Source organism: Canis aureus, chromosome 25, assembly GCF_053574225.1.
Source record: "Canis aureus isolate CA01 chromosome 25, VMU_Caureus_v.1.0, whole genome shotgun sequence".
Lineage (NCBI taxonomy): Eukaryota > Metazoa > Chordata > Mammalia > Carnivora > Canidae > Canis > Canis aureus.
The window spans coordinates 15,275,482-15,291,311 of NC_135635.1; the positions used below are offsets into that span (position 1 = coordinate 15,275,482).

A 15,830-nucleotide genomic window follows, 5' to 3' on the forward strand; every position below is an offset into this window, starting at 1 on the left:
TGAGCAGGGAGCCTGAAGCAGGGCTTAATCTCAGGACTCCAGGATCATGACTGAGCCAAAGGCAGATGCTTATCAACTGAGCCACCAGGTGCCCCAGTAACTAAGACTTTAAATAACGCAGTTATCAAAGACATTGATAACTCATTCTGTAGTTCCATATTCATTCTTTGGACAAGTGTACATATATTTTATTGAATATATGAAAAGTATCATTTTTCATGGAATAAATTCAGCACACTCTTGTACTAGCTTTTGCCAGTGAAATTGTTTTTCCCTGTGTATAACATAGTTTTTTCTTCAAGTAATTTAAGCCATTTGACTTTGTTGCTCTATGTTAAAATGAAGACATATTTGTAAGAATCTTTTTAATTCTCTAATTCAGACAAAATTGTTTTTGTAGTTAGGCTAGGATCAACTTCAAGCAATAGAAATTTAACTCTGGCATAAACAATGAAGAAATTCATTATTTCATGAGAGAGGCAACCCAAGAGAAGGCAGGCATGCAGGTTGGTTGATTCAACAGGTCAATATTCCACCAAAAACCCAGGTTTGTTTTGTTTTTTGTTTTTAGGAGGTTTTTTTTTTTTTTTTTTTTTTTTGTATGTTTCTTTTTGTCTGTCTGCTCTGCTGGCCTCAGCCCAGACTCAATTCTAAATCAAGAGGTCCTCTGGTAATTGAAATTAAAGCTACAGACTTTACAACGGATGCAATGTCTTTATGATGCTCCGCCAAGACCTCTTCTTATTTTATCCCCTCCCCCACCCTCTGTTCCAGATGCACTGATCTCTGTGCCATGCCTTTGCTGTGGGCCTTGACTCCAGCTGTCTTCCTTAGTTTAGAATACTCTTTCCTCACATCACACATCCACTTGGCTAATTCCATCAAATCCTTAGTCTTTGCACAAGTGTTACAGATTTATTTTAACCATTTGACCATTCTCATCCCCATTTTCTTTTGCTTTTATTTTGCATGGTATGCATCGCTTTCCAATTTATTATATAGTTTACCTATTTATTATATCAATTGAGTATGTCTATCTCTTCTGAGTGAATATAACCTCCACACGGACAATACTTTTTGGTTTGCTCATTAGTATATTGCAAGCCACCTAGAACAGTCCTTAGGAAATAGTAGGTACTCAATTAAATATTAGTTGGCTATTGTTGAGTGAATGTTTATTAAAAGGTTGTCTGGGGACACTTGGGTGGCCCAGTGGTTGAGTATCGTGCCTTTGGTCCAGGGTCCTGAGATGGAGTCCTGCATCAAGCTCCCTGCATGGAGCCTGCTTCTCCCTCTGCTTTGTCTCTGCCTCTCTCTCTGCCTCTCAAAAATAAATAAATAAAATTAAAAAACAGTAAATAAAACAGCTATCTATAGTGATGAGGTCTATGCACTTTTGTTTGTTTATAGGATGAAAACAGAACTGGCTTCTCTTGCTCTGAAGAGAACAAGGGAGCTTTTTAAAACAAGGGTCTTTAGAACAAGAAAGCTTCTATGTCAGAAAGGACAAACAAGACTCGAGCTGAATGTCTTTGGCTAGAAATTAGATCATATAGCCTTTTCTGAACTGTTCTCATTCAGGAAAAATGAGATTATTGGAATTGGTTTAAACTAATCTGCAGCTTGGGGATGGGTAAACTCATCTAAACTAAGTCACATGGGCTTTGTGAGGAAGAGATGAATACCTATACAAAATTCAGATTATTTTAGGAAGAAGAGAATTTATACCAGTGAGGTAACCAACTTTGTCCACTATATCTCCAATAGGGATACTTATTAGTTCTTCCTCTCATATTTCATATTTCTGTTTGGTTCCTTAGACAAATAAACCTGGGGATTATTTGTTGCTCCAGTTTTTCTCAACTTTAGCTACATGTTACTATCTGCAGAGTTTTCAAAACTCTCAGTGCCTAGGCTGTTCCTCAGATCAATTAGGATCTAGAATGATGAGACAGAGACATTTTTAAAGCCCCCCAGCTAATTCTGAAAAACTGAACTGGATCAGTTAAACACACAGAGAAGACTTTATTCAACACTTTTGCAATAGGGGAGAGAGACTGACTTCAACTCTGCTGAAGCAAAAACTGGGGAGTTTCAAAGCACTAGAATGAGCTAATGGAAAACTACTGGAGGGTGTTTAGTGGGGCAGGTGGTCAGTTAGATCAGACTATCTAAGTTTGCTAATTGTAGCTTATTGAAGTTATGTTCCTACTCCCAGAGACTGGGAGATGGGGATGCTATCTTGATGATGACACTTCAAAGGGATGGATCTCAGGTCCTTGAGAAAGATATTACTGGATTGTAGAGTATTTGCATCTCAAAGTGACAGAAAGAATTTACAATTCCAAGTTTTCTAAAGTAACTGCTCTAAAAAATGGAAGGTCAGGGGCCTGTCGTCAGGAAGAAACCTGTCTAAAGTTTAATCAAGCTGAGAGGAGGATTAAGTCATCTTGTCAGTTCCAATGTGCAGCCATTTGAGAGCCACTGCTCTTTTTTCTCTTCCTCAATAACCACATGCATTCAATTGTTGAGTCCTCCTAATTTTATCCTCTGTAGGTAAAAATAGGTGGATGCAGTCTGATTCCTTCTTGCCATATACTTATGCCTGGGCTCCTGAAAGAGACTCCAAACTAATTTTCCAGCTTGATTATTCCCCCCTCCAATCAAACTACAACTACTGCAGGAATTATTTTACTAAAGTACAAATCTCTTTATATATTTTCTTAATTAATACCCTTGAGTACTCCTCATTATCCTCAGGATATCTTCAGAGCCTCCCAACATGGTTCATGAAGATTTTATGAATCAGACTATGCCTTCCACCTTATGTTCTTCTCCAAATTCTTGAAGAGTCAATATTCCCTTTATGCTCATATCCGATTCCAATTTCTTCAAGAAGTCTTTCAAGATCCTTTCTACACTCCTATAACATGTGTCATTATTAATGACAATGATCATCATCTGTCTTGCATCCTGTTTTCTATGTAATTGACTTTCTCCCAGGCTGTGAGTGCCTGTAAGGTAGGCACCTCTCACCCCTACTCTGCACCTGGTTTTTAATCTCCATACTGCCTTGCCTCTAAGGCTCGCTACTATGTTGGTTAAAAATGAATAAAAGGTAATTTGCCATCATACTATGTCCCCCCACAAATATATATAGCTAAGTGATAGATCTGAAATTTGCACCCAAGATCACTACTCCAGAAAATATATTTGTAACCCACATCTGTATGGTTCAGGACTGAAGAAGACATGAAATAAAGCCTAGGCTGGCATAAAACATGAATGAGTAATCAACCTTTGTTGTTAGATCCACTGGTCACTGAAGTGTCACTTAACCTAAACTCATGGATATAACTCTTTTTAGTTTTTTTAGTGGAGGTGGGGAGTATTTATTTATTAATTAAATTTCATGGTGGTTTTGGCTTTTGTGCAAGTGGTAAATTCTTATTGCAATGTTATAAAATTGAACTTACAATTCATTTCATTAATGTATTTATTTTATAAATAATAAATGAGAATGTTCCTATAAACTAGTTTTTATTTCTTTTGTATAGAATTAAAAAAAATTAAAGCATCAAATAAAGTGACTAGCTTGGTTAAAGTGTGTTTCCACTTTTAAGAAATTTCCAGGATAGCCTACTTACCAAGTATCTGACTCTACAGCTTTATAACTAGCTAATGGACTCATAACTCTAAATGGTTCACTGGGAAAGAGCATTTTTTTTTATATATATGAGAGTTTTAAGGTTATGTCAGAAAGTTCACACCTTTACTCTTAGATTGGCATTGAACTTGAAATTTTGCCTTCTCCAAACTCAAAGAAAAGCTGACCTGAGTCAGAAAGGTAATTGCCATAGAATGTGCTAAAAGAGAATAGCTTCTTCAGCTTTTATCTGTGAGTTCACTGGTGCTGACTAATTCTATTCTGCTAATTGCTGTCAAAAAGAAATGCCCGTATTCTTCTGCCAACCTGGGCAAGACTGACATATTTCTTGGCTCAGGCTCACAATAGACTTTGTAAGAAAATTTATTGATCTCTCTTGAAATGAATCTGACATAGAAATATATGGTTTGTAGTTAGATGCTTTATACTGCTATGGATACAGATAGTTCTCAAATGCCACTAGTCTGTAGCAAAAGTTTTATTTTCTTTTCTTTTAACATTTATGGACATGTAAAAGTATCTATGCTATTTTGTTTACTTTGTTGACTTCTTTCATTTTGACAGTGGCCATTTTCTTGGCCTAATTATTTCTTTTGTGAAAATCTAGCTCTCTTTGCTTCATTCTAAATGCTCTTTATTTCTAGCAAATACTTTGAAATCAAAATCTTTAAATACTGTCCATGCTCGAGGAAATATTTTTTGAAAATTATTTAGCTTGGTTTTAGTCTGAGTTGGATGTTTCTGCCCTGGTCTAATTCAACAGGTAAGAGAATAAAATAATAGATGGGTGTTCACTTCTGTTAAAAGTTCTCATTGTGATATTTTGCTTGTTGATTTTATTGAACTTAAAAGTGATATATTCTCACTCAGAATTAAGTATAAAACTTATCTTAAAATATGAATTAATACTGGGAGTGGCCATCATTGTTATCCAAATGTCAGCTCCCTATTTGCTCAAGTAATCAAGAAGTGACTATATTGTGATAGTATTTTCCCCAGAATTCCTTCTTCTTTAAGTAGTGATTCCCTCTCAGTGTCCATTTTCTCTATCTTGAATAAATTTATCAGGTGAACAACTATTAGATGAACTCTGTAATTTCCATATCTGTCTTCCATATAATTTTTAAAAAGATAAGATATATGGAAGACAGATATGGAAATTACATATCTGTCTTCCATATATCTTATCTTTTTAAAAATTATTTCATTTCAGCTCAATAATATGCTATTCAGCTTTGTCAATTTTGCTATTGAACCATGAAAATTTACAGATTTAACTCTCAATCTCTAATGAGTTTGTTATGCATAATAGCCTTTCTGTCATAAATGGCATATTCTTCCTATTTCTAAAAAATTACAATGTATTTATCGTTTAATTAACTCTCTCCCCTCAGATGTAAGTTCTCATATTAGTAAAGTTTAAAGACTCTTTTATTCATTACATTAGTGTTCTCCATATAGTTGGTGATGTGCTCATCATTTTAATTGATGTATGTTAGGCTGTTTGTTGCCTTGTTGATGTAGCTTACTTTGCAAGGAGCAAGGGGCCCTCACTTCCCTTGTACTCTACCCTATTTCAGGGATAGTGACTAATTGACCTGAAAGGCTGCTGGGTGGTTTACTTCAATGGCTCATCTTCTGATTTTTGGTTCTTTATGCTCTCAAATATCAACCATCTGGATCTCTGCCCTATGCTCCCACATTTCTCATTTTTGCATGTAGAGAGCTAACCCATTACTGTCTGATCCACTTGGAGGTAGGCATGTGTCAGGAGAGATGCACAGCAGTTGGAAACCTTGTGTATTTTCATGGCAGAAGAGCAATTAATCCCCTTTAATTGCCCCAGAATTTTCTCCTGCACCTTGCACCCACCATTTCTGTGGCAATATATTTTTTCCCTGCACAATCTGGCATTTTTAAATTTCATATTATAAAATCTGAGTTCAATAGTTCAATAACTCTGCAGGTTCAATTTCCTGCAAGTCTTCCTTCTTCTTGTTTTAGAGCTGCTCTGATTTTTTATAAAGGGGGAGATTACATCATGAGCCCATTTCACCATGCTACTTACTTTTTAGATTGTCATCAAAATGAAAAAAAAAAAAAAAGAAACCTTATATACAACTTTTAGACCCCCTGAGTTCATGTCCTCAGATATAGATTTTGTAAAACATTGCCGCCTATCACATCATTTGAGTTGAAATAGCACATTGTTGCTCTTCTGACATTGGATTCATTTTGGTACTATTTTGACAAACATCTCAAAGCAAACTGGAAAATGCTCTTCTTGCTCTTGATAAATCTGCCTTGCCTGCACATCAACTTCTGAATCAAAGCAGGTGTGAAAAGCACAAAGCAGGCCAATTTGCACAGATGGTTTGGAGGTCAAGTGAAAAAATATTACATTCCCCTGAGTTGACAGTTGTGGGGAGTGTGAAAACACCAGTTATGATACCTTGCAGTTCTGTATCATTCCTGTGTAGCCGGTACCTCTCCAGTAATATTATCTTTTAGAAATCTAAAGGCTAGAAACAATGCATTATACAATATTAGAGCTTCTTAGAATGACAGCTAGGAATAGTTGGCTAAAGAGACTATTTAAAAGGGTAGAAATAGTAGACCTAATTCAGTGAGTTATGTGAAGGCATATAATACAGTTTTTCATTACCAGATAAACAGCACTGCATTAATTATTAAGCCAGGATTCTTGAGGCAGCTGCCAAACTGATGTATTGAGTTGCCAATACAAAAATGAGCCATTTATAATTAATTGTCCCTAAAGCAATCCTTTAAAAAATCAACACATTTTCTTGGATTTATTAGCTGAGTTTATATAAAGCCTATCAATATTTTCATTTGGTAATAAACTACAAGAACTGGACACAACATATTTTAGTAGAAACATGACTCAAAAATTACATTGTATCAAATTACTGAATTTTAAAAATTTAATTCTCATTTAAGAAGTTTTATCAGAGTTTCCCGGAATCATCTACAATTTACACACTTGTGTTAGACTCTTCCTACTTTACGTTACGTACTTTCAGGTCACATGCTCTGAGTAGCACTGCCTTTTTGGCTGAACATCACATGGGTATAGTTAAATACCACAAGATTCCTTCAGTTCCAGGGCTGTATTAAGCTCCAAACTCTACTTTTGGAAGCCATGTATGTATAGTCTTGTTACAACAAGCATTTGCTCTTCACCAGGAATTATTCATTCTGGGGGATAGAGGGAAATATACCTCATCAAATTTAAGTGGAACATAAATTAGTATAAAATCATTTGGGGCATAAAAGTAATCTTGGATTTCTATATGGTATGATAAGGGAAAATCACATCACACAATCCAGAAACTAGAATTGACAAAGGAAACCTGAAATGCAAAATATTTTTACCACCAACTATGGATGTACCTATCATTTGAAATTGATACTCTGACTGGCCAGTCCATCCATCAACCCATACCCTTAAAGAAAATCTGTCATTATCACAACATTATCACTATTTATCCAACTGCATTTATACCTAGAGATTTTGTAGCATGTTCACAAAACTTGACAAAAAATACAATAGACATGTAAGTCTTACCTAGTGGAGTTCTTAGGATCTATTGCTGCATATTTAGTCTTTCCCATGGAGTTCTGTTAAAAGTGCAAGACTATAATGAAAGATAATTGCTTTGTCCTTTATTAAGAGATGCTTACTAAGTTGTTTATCTGCTCAATTTTAAACCAGTCTTTAGTTCAGTGAGCACATATTCTGTTCATTCTAAAGTGCTTTAATACCAGTTTCTTGAGAGAAAGACATTGCTGATACCTCCAGGCATTTCTTCTTAGAGGACTTGGGAAAAAATTGTAAGCCTACCTAGTGTCAGATCCAAAATAATACTCTTAAAGTCAAGATAAATAGCAAACTTCTCAAATGGTGCCAATCACCTGTCATTATTCTGCATTTAGATAGCCTCTGAGAACACAGCAAGATGGAATGAAAATGGATAGAACAACTGGACAAATATAAATTTTATCTTATTCTCACATCTTGCTAGCTGTGTGATTTTGGATGAACTGCTTGGTCTTTCTGGACCAATTTCTAATTCTGAAAAAATTAAGCCAATACATACATTTCGGGTGTGTTTATGTGTGCGTGTATGTGTATGGGGGGGTATAGTAATAACTGCAAGAACTGTGCAGTTATTTATGAGCATTGCACACAAAATCTTCTTTGATACCCACAATACTCATAATACCCATTTTACAAAGAAGGAAACCAAATCCAGAGAATGAAGACCTTGCCATAAATCATTGAGCAAGTAATTGTTGAGGCTGGCCTCTGTATACAGTAGCACTAAATTGTCTAATTGTCTAATCTGTCTTGTATGTTTCGGCCTTAACTCCCAGTGCAAAGAACTTTAAATGGCCTCTGCTTTGAACTACATAAGAAAATTAAGACCACTGTATCTAAGTTCCAAGTACCATAATAATCCTTCCAAGCTGACAGTGTTTGGAGCCAAGTAATAGGACTATATTTCCACCAAATGAAACCTGTAGCAACATAAGAGGACCTATGGGACTGATAATTTTTCATGTCAGGGTATGCAAATTATACAAGATTGTAATTTAAACACAAAGGCAGAAAGAGACTAAATGAGGTTTTGCACATAGATGTAGTATTTGCTAGTAAAGAACTTGTGCCATCTTTATCTTTGGACCTTCCTCATGCTGGTTCTTTGCACAAAATCTTATTTTATCTTTAAGACAACTTCAGAATTTAAATAAAATTATCTCCTTTTAGAGATGAGAAAATCTAGAGTCAAAGATAATTTTCCCAAGGTCAGAGAGTTGTCTATAATAGCACCAGGCTCTTCGCATTGAGCCATCAGGTACTGGATAAGAGCTATGGTTTATTTCAGCCCAGGACTAGCTGCAGTCTTTGCCAGTAGCACCCGGGGCTACCTTTTGGAAGGGCCTAGCAATCAGCAATCGTCTTTGCATTTTCTGAAGGCACTTTAACTAGATAGCAAGAAAACCTGTACTCACTTTGAACTCCTCATCTTCAATCACCTTTATGGCTCCAACGAGAGGTTTATCTAACTATTCATGAATTTAGTTTTACCTGCATGTTTGCTGAATTGTGGCACATTCCAGAATTTTGAATGCCACCATGAAATGTTTTATTTGTAGTTCTAAAAGTCTTTTTAAGGTGCTGATATGATGGTAGGGAGGCAACCAGGACAAGAAAAAAATAATGAAATTCAGGTGATAAGGGTTCTCTCCAGGATTTAGTCCTAGTATGTATATTAGAAAATAGTATGCAACTAAACCATTCCTAAATTGGAGTCCATGGAGATTTATTTGTCTACCAAAGGGCTCTAGAAGGTTTGTAATCCTCTTGACACAGGAAAAGTTATGTGTGCACTTACACATGTGGAATTTTTTAGGGCGATGTTTTGTGCCAGCCTCAGCCTATTAATAATGAATGTTATGTCTGGACTCGCCCTTGTGGTTCTTGTTATGATTGTAGGATGCAATAACCATTGGGAAACTTGAGAGGGGGGGAAAGATTTATTTCTTATAGGGCCTAGAAATTACACAGCACACCTGGGGTCACACAACAAATTTGTAGGTGAAAAAAAAAAAGCCCATGGGCCCAAGGTTCTGCTTTTATTGCAGTGGAGGATGGAGGTATAAGGTTTCACAGGCTCATTCTTTATCGGTTGATTTAAAGCATAAGAGTGAGGATTCAAAGCACCAGAAGAGAAAAGACAAGTGGCTCAAATGCTCAGCTATCAAACTCAACCAAAATCTCTACAACAAAGAGCCTCAATTTGGGAAGTAGCTTGGCCCTTTATCTAGTCTTATGGTTGGCAATGTGTTTATTTAAGATAGTCATGTTTGAAGTGAATGCCTCAGCAATCATAATTTAAGTCAAGTAATGTAGTATAAAAAATAAATAATAAAATAAGTAAAAGCCCAAAACAACAGCAACAACAAAACAACTCCCAGGGCTTACACTGCAGGTGAGGAACCAAACATAATGAGATTCTCAAAAGGGCACAATTCTTTATTCACTGAATTGACACATTTTTTGTTAGATATAATAAGAGCCAAGCCCTGTGCTAGTTTCAGATTTATAGTGTTGGCTTTAAGAACTCTAAAGCGTCTGAGATTGTGCTCTACTTGCTAGCTCACAAGTTAGCCTGCCACAGATTTATGGATGCTGACAAGGTATGACACTCTTCAGTCAGAGAAAAAAGGCAACTTATTACCCACAACAATATCATTAGCTAACCTATAAGCATTTGTGTTGGTCTCTAAAGCCCAACTTCCCTGTGGGTACTGTAGAAAGCGCCAGATGGCAGCTGCACACACAGCAGAGTGAGTTACAGGAAAGGAACCCAAAGATTAGGGAACCCCTAATCTTTAATTGGGCAGCAAGCACATGTAACCCTTGCTCTATATGAAGACATCCTTATTGTAGTGGACAGTAAGAAAATCAGAATTCCTTCCTGGGGGAAACTATCTGTCTTCCAAGACTAGGGGAGCAAAGGCAGTCAGTGTTTCTGCCATCAAGATGTTCAAGATGTTTTTCTGTTTGGCTTTGTAAAAAAATATAAAATCAAATATATAATTATAAATTGTGATAAGATGGAGAAAGACAAAGAACAGTGTGCTATTAGAAACAGAGAGGTGCATGTTAGATTGAGGGGATTCAGAAAGGCCTGTCTGAGCAAGGAACTTTTCACCTGAGATATGAAACAGAAGTCAAGCAAGCAGAGGTGAGGGGAGAGTATTTTAAAATAGCATGTTTGAAGGTGTAGACTTCAGAGAATCCAGAGATTAAAGCAGCCAGTCTGGTCAGAATATGTGAGAGAAGGGATAAAAGTGGGAGATGTGGCTGAATGGTAGATTTCTATAGTTGAAGAGCAATAAGAAAGCCACTGAAGGGTAACTAAGGAGTCCAGTCATCTGATTTACACATTAAAAGGTTGTGCTCCATGTGGGTCCATGTGGGATACCTAGGAGGAGAAAGTGGTGGGAGAGAGAAACCACAGGGGAAGCTGCTGGATGATAGTTGTTTGCCAAAGATGAGGGCGGTGGAGATGGCCGTGAGTGATGCTCAGAGATGTCTCCTGCTTTTTCAGGCTTTAAAAAAAAAAAAAAAAGTTGAGTCTATTTTCACTTTCCTTCCCAATTTTGCAGTTTACTACTGAATAGATGCAGAGGGGCTAACTCATGCTAACAAATGGGATCTGCAATGGTATGATTGTTAGAATGTTATTGTAGATCCCATTGCTGAAAAATATCCTGGGTTAGAGCCAATTTGTAGAGATTTTTGGCTTCCTGGTGGCCAAAACTAAGTATTTTACATCTTTATATCCCATTAAGTAAATGGATTAATACTTGAATGGATGAAGACATGAAGGATCTGTACTCATGGGATTTGATTTTCTTGTTGTGAAAACTCCCAAGAAGCAGGATGATGGATCCCTACCCTCTAGATTTGGTGCAAGATATCAAGACTGATGATACAACACTCACATCATGAGGGTTTGAAAGATTTGTTATTCATATAATGAAGTTTTCTGGGCAGAACAAGGCAGGCCTCTCAAGCTAGTCCAAAAATGTCTTGCAAGAACAAGCTGGAGAGACTGGCTTGGGGTTTTTATATGATTAGGGGGTGGCTGGAGTGAAGGTTCCCCAGGCAAAATTTGAATTTCCTGCCTTGCACCAAAGGAAGAAACACTGGAAATTTATTATCAGCTTGCCAGATGTGGAGCAGAAAAAGAAGAGGAAGGGCCCGAGAACTAAAATCTGTCAGCAAATCTCAAAAAATGGAGTCAGACTTTATTAGAATGAAACTTGAAAGCAGGAAAATTATGTGTGTTTAATGGGGATAGCAGTATTCACTACATATAAATATAATGTAGATATTTTTGCTATTAAATTTGTCGTTAAAGCTTATGTTGAGATCAAATATCATCCACAATACCTTTACAATAAATAACCAGCTTGCATACTGAAGCTAATCTTGCTAGCTAGAGATTAGTTTATTAAAAACAAAATTATGGTCATTAATCTCTACAACACAATTATATTTGCATTCACTAAGGGCCTGTATTACATGCCGTTATTACTCTGGACACTAAAGAGGGTTGGCAGGACTTTCAACACCAGCACAGGAAATTTGGGCAAGGTTAAAAAAAAGAAGAAGCTTTAGTGACATCTTTTCCCCAAACCTTCATGATCAAAGCAGGCATATTTTAATAGTTCACCTTTTTCTGGGTAGTAAACAGATTTGGCAGGACTGGAGCAAATTGGATGTGTCCATCATAATCAACTGAATAAAAGGCAAAAATTGGGGGAGAAATACTCACAGAAAAGACAGTGCATAAAATCTTGATGAAAAAATAAAAAATATTTAGAAATGGAACATATGCTCAGTTACAGTCCCAAAATGGACAGAGAATAATTGGGTGGAACATTTCTTTCAGCACATTTACATATTTGAAAAACAAGACTTGCATTTCTTTCCAGTATGAGGATGTAATGGTCATTTGTATTCCTATAGCAATGGGACCATCACAACCTGTGATTATTCAGGATCTGATTTTCTAGTTTGGGAGCTATCTGCTCCCATTGCTTCTCTCTTTCCTTTTGCTTCCTGTCTTTTGGCTGCTTCCTTGCTCATTAACATTTATTTAGAGCAAGTGTCTGGAAATGGAATAATAAAGGAAATGAAATTGAAATGAGGATGTTGGCTACCTACTAAACACATCACTAATAGGATGGACTAGGGTAGAGGTGGTTATACCCATCTGCTAAAATGATTTCATTTTTCTATGCTATCATCTATCAATCACTACAGATAATCAAGAACTAGCTGCATGTAACTGAATAGACTGCTGTCTCTGGTTATCAGGCATCCTACAGGACTTATAAACACTGGTTTCAAAGATTGTGTGATGTTGGAGGAAACAAAAATACAAGTTCCTAATTACAAATCTATCAGATATTAAAGATACATATCCTTAAATAGATACAGTTATCATAGTAAATTGGTAGTTTTGTAATCTTTTATTTTGCGTGAATGGTAAATGGTGCTTGTAAATATGTATTTCCAAAATACTTTTGCAAGGGGAAGCACTATTTCTCTATTGGTATGTTATGCAAGACAGTAACACTTGAAAGGTAAGGTTAGGTACTTGTCACTTGACTTCTTAAATATTTAACTTAATAGATTTTCCCACTATTGAGAGGTACTGAGAAGTGAAATTTTAAAGACTAGGAAAATACATCCTAAAAGGAATAGGTTCCACATAATTCAGCAAACACATTCCTTTGTATTTACCCAAAGGAAATAAAAATATATAGCCTCTCAAAAACCTGCGCACAGATGTTTATAGCAGCTTTATCATAATTGCCAAGACTTGGAAGCAACCAAGATGTTCCTTAGTAGGTGAATGGATCAATAAAATGTGTTACATATAGACAAGTGAACATTATTTACCCCTAAAAAGAAGTGAGCCACTGAGCCATGAAAAGACATGGGAAAATCTTAAATGCATATTACTAATGGAGAAAAACAAACAAACAATCTGAGAAAGCTGCATATTGTTATGATTCCAAGCATATGTCATTCTGGAAAAAGGCAAAACTATGGAGACAGTGAAAAGATCAGTGGTTGCCAGGGATGGGAGAAGAAGAGGCAAGAAAAATAGAGCACAGAGGATTTAGAGGGCAGTAGAAATACTCTGTATGATACTATAATGATGGATATATCTCATTACACATTTGTCCAAACCCATAGAATGTCTACCACCAAGAGTGAATTCTAAGGTAACTATGGATATTGGGTGATGATAATGTGTCACTGTAAGTTCATTAGTTGTAACAAATGTCCCATTCTGGTGAGGGATGTTGCTAACGGAAGAGGCTACACATGTACAGAGGCAGGAAATATATTGAGAATATCTGTATATTCTTCTCAAATTTGCTGTGACCCTAATACTGCTTTAAAAAAAATAAAGTCTTTTTATTTTTTAACATCTTATTTAAAAAGAAAGAAAGAAGGGAAGATTGTTATAAAATGATGCAACTTCTTAAGCTTTTATATTTTAAATTTGTTATTGTTTAATATTTTGACTTAAAAAAGATGTATAAAAGAGTAATAGAAATTATAAACACGGTAAAATTTTTTCTTTTTATTATAGTCTCTGTCCTCTCCAACTTTATCTACCTATTTGAAAGATGTCATTCCTCTACCTTTGTCCAAGCCTTCGGCATATGGCTCACCTATTTATCTATTTATATGAAGAAAGGAAATCCCATCTCTTTTCATTCCTCCAATATTTTTCTTCCAGTGACAAAATCATTTTACTAAAGGTAAACACACTCTTTTTGAATTTGACTTGCATAGATTTTGAAATTAATTTACATATAATATCCAAATTGATAATCTTATTTTATTTTTAACTCCTTTGGGAGTTAACTAAATACCTTTTGCTTTCTTTAGCTTCTCTAATCTATTTGAACAATGTAGCTTGTCATTAATGTCATAGACCAGCAGCAAAGGATAACCTGGGAGTTATTTGAAATGAAGATCTTGAGATATTATATGTAATTAATAAGATTCTGCATTTTTACAAGATCCTCAGGGGGATTTATTTTCATTTGGAAGTTTGAGAAGTATTAATTTATGCTATACTTCTACCATGCTTCCAAAACTATACTCCAGTGATAATAAGAACAAGATGTCGATCCAAATCATTAATTCAAATTCTGACTTTACCACATATTTACTCCATGACCCTGGGAAAATATTTTAATACTTTGTGCCTCATTGTATTCATTTGTAAGGCAAATTAATATTTATAGCTAGTGTAAAGACTGAGTGAGATAATGCATATGGTATAATAAACAGTGCTTGGTACATAGTGAATAAATAAGAAAAATATTATAATAATGCTAATATTCTCCTGCTGAATGATTCAATTTTCTCCTTCCCAAAATGCCCATAAGTCTCTTTTATCCAAAACAACTTCCAACAATGGATAGAACATCCAGACAGAAAAGCAATAGGGAAATATTGAACTTAAACTACAGATGGACTTAACAGACATTTATGGAGCATTCCATTCATCAGCAGCAAAATACACATTCTCTTGACATATATATGGAACATTCTTAGGAATAGATGATGTGTGAAGCCACAGAACAAATCTCAATAGATTTGACAAGTTTGAAATCACAACATGTATCTTTTCCAGTCACAATAACATGAAAAAAAATTACAAAAAGAGAACTGGAAAATTCACACATATGTGGGAGATTAGACAGCATGACCCTGAACAATCACTGAGTCAAATAAAAAATAAAAAGGAAATAAAAAATATCTTGAGACAAAGGAAAATAGAAATACAACATGCTAAAACTAATGGGATGCAGCAAAAGCAGTTGTAAGAGGGAAGTTCATAGTGATAAATGCTTACATTCAGAAAAAAAGAATTTCAAATAAGTGATCTAATTTTACACATCAAAGAACTAAAGAAAGAAGAAAAAAATGAATCTCAAATCTACTAGAAGGAAGAGAATAAAGATTTGAGCAAAAATAAATGAAATGGAGACAAAAAAGATAATAGAAAAGATCAATGAAACTTAGAAATGACTTTTTAAAAATATTTTATTTATTTATTCATGAGAGACACAGAGAGAGAAACAGAAACATAGGCAGAGGAAGAAGTAGGCTCCATGTAGGAGGCCAGATATGGGACTCGATCCTGAAACTCCAGGATCACGCCCTGAGCCAAAGGCTGACGCTCAACTACTGAGCCACCCAGGCATCCCAGAACTGACTTTTTGAAAAGATAAGCAAAATTGACAAATTTGTAGCTAGACTTACCAGGAGAAAAAGAGAGAGAACTAAAATAAATGAAATTATAAATGAAAAGGGAGGCATTGTAACTGACATTACAAAAATACAAAGGATCATAAGACTTTACTATGAACGATTACATGCCAACAAATTGTACATTCCTTCTTTGAATGAATGTATTCCAAGAAACATAAAAGCCTGCTCAAATCATGAAAGTACAAGTCTGAACAGACCAATTACCAATAAAAAGATTGAATTTGTAATCAAAACCTTCCAATAAAGAAAAATCTC

At 35.5% G+C, this 15,830-nt stretch overlaps 1 long non-coding RNA gene across 2 annotated transcripts in view; it reads left to right on the forward strand.

The window, feature by feature from the left end:
- The first annotated feature begins 13,361 nt into the window (after window positions 1–13,361).
- The window catches only part of LOC144297610 (uncharacterized), a 42,503-nt gene continuing 40,034 nt past the window's right edge, over window positions 13,362–15,830 (forward strand). For both annotated transcript variants that reach the window (XR_013364572.1, XR_013364571.1), the window contains exons 1-2: window positions 13,362–13,504; window positions 13,879–14,050. This is a non-coding gene — a long non-coding RNA (uncharacterized LOC144297610). The remainder of the gene's footprint in view (window positions 13,505–13,878; window positions 14,051–15,830) is intronic.